The sequence below is a fragment of the Cupressus sempervirens genome, chromosome 11 (assembly GCF_028749045.1).
Source record: "Cupressus sempervirens isolate cs-2001-9-10 chromosome 11, ASM2874904v1, whole genome shotgun sequence".
NCBI classification, from domain to species: Eukaryota; Viridiplantae; Streptophyta; class Pinopsida; order Cupressales; family Cupressaceae; genus Cupressus; species Cupressus sempervirens.
The window spans coordinates 431494702-431496894 of NC_143128.1; positions in this window are offsets into that span (position 1 = coordinate 431494702).

The window sequence follows — 2193 nt, forward strand, 5'->3', positions numbered from 1 at the left end:
TTATTGATCCTTTACCTTTTATTAGACAGGGTGCATCATTGTCAAATCTAACACCATTTCCATTATAATGCTCAGAAAATTTTTGAACTTACTTTTATCACCAGTCATGTGATGAGAACATCCACTGTTAATGATCTATCTATTAGTTTTTTTCACATAAGATACAATGTAGTTGCCTCATCTTCATTAGAATCATCTTTCATAGTAACATAGATAACTTCTTCATCCTAAGCATCTGATTCATAATTAGATTCTTCTTCAACAATGTAGTGAGCTTTCTTTCCCTTGTCTTTATAGTCTTTGTTACTTTCATCTCTTCTACTTTTGTATTTGTCTTCTTAGGATATCTTGCTACAATATGGCCAACCTCATTACAATTAAACATATGATGGGTAACTTACCTTTGTATTTTTCTTGTCCTCTATGAAATCTCCTAGCCAATAGTACTTCAAGTTCATCTAGATCCTCAACATTTGTCTCACTATCTCTAGCAATATGATAAACCTTTTTCTTTTCTTATCTTTAGGTTCTTTGAGTGTCAATTTAGCTTTGAAAGAAGAGTCAACATTCTTATATTTGAAATTATTAGAATTTAAATGTTCAAAAGTAGTGATTCTACCAACTAGTCTTGATGAAATTGTGATCATCAAAGTATTAAGAACCCTACTACCAACTAGATAGGTAGAATCCTTTAAAGGTAAAGCATAGATAGGTAGTAGGGTTCTTAATACTTTGATGATCACAATTTCATCTTCAATCTTTCTATCTAATCCTCTAATTTCATTTACAACATCTTTGATTCTTCTATAATACTGAACTATAGTTTAATCTTCTTGCATTGTCATATCATCAAATTTTCCTCTTAGACTTTATGCCTTAGCTCTTAGCACATTCTTGTCTCCTCCATAGATTTTCCTTAAGGAATCCCACATTTTTTTAGTAGAAGTACATTCCTTGATCTCGTCAAACTCTAAATAGCTTACGAAAGATGCAATCTCCAACATTATCTAATTGTGCTCTTTCTTTTCTTTTAGTAGTTGTACAGTAAGGGCTCCAACCACTTCCACATATTTTATGGTCACTATTGACATTGAAAAATCTCTAAGTCCACCCAGATGCAACTTTATCAAACTTTTCCATGCAAGAAACTTTTTCTTATTTAGCTTGGGTACCTCTTTTCTATACATCTTGATCTTTAGCTTCAAGTACCTTCAAACTATTTCCTCACAAGCACCAATAGATCTGATACCAATTATTGGAAAAGTTTAGAATAATTGAGAGAAGAGGGGGCTAAATCAATTATCCAAGGTCCAAATATAAAAATAAAACATTTTAGTACTTAACAAACACATATGTGCATGCATAGATTAGATCATCCAATATCTTAAAACCTTTGTATGTTATTGTCCTAGGTCAAATGAACTTTGCACAAATGTAAACATGAAACATCACAAATTCAATCACATAATTTGACACAAGGATTTAATATGGAAGCCCAATTTGTGAAAAACCACTAGTAACATGCTACAAATTTTTACTCTTCTGAAGTGAGCTTTGTAAGGAGCCAAACTTGTTAAAGGTTACAATAAACAATGTTAAATGTGACCTTGATTAAAAGATTTCAATCACCCTATTAAAAGTGAGCCTTGTGGTATTTACAACATTCCATTGCAATGTCACCCAGTCAAATGATTTACTCATGTCTGTAACAAAAACCTTAATCCAAAGGATTTATTTAGACTAATACAATTATTAGAGTTTAACAATAGGACTTGATATGATAAAAAAAATCTCACTTGCAAATTTTAGATCTCTATTTCAGTTCTCCATTCTACTTGGCATTCATTCTCCTTCATTTCTAATTTCTTGTTTTCCCTTCAATCATTCACCTCCTTAAGCCTTCATGCTTAGTATGCCAACATCAGGTTCATTCCTTTAGCCATCATATGAAGCAACACCTCCAGATTTCTTCTTTCTCGCTCACACACTCTTTTTTTTTCTTTTGGTCTTATATCTCCTTAAATAGAGAATTTTGATCTTTTGTCACTTAATCACAATTTTCCATCTTAGGGTTAGGTTAGATTCATCAAGTCCTCCCTTCTTTCCATTATGTTCCCTCTAGAAACTTCTCTTACAATCCTCGTTAGATTCATTTGAAAATGGTTTATCTTGAATTTTGTGCCACCAACTCAT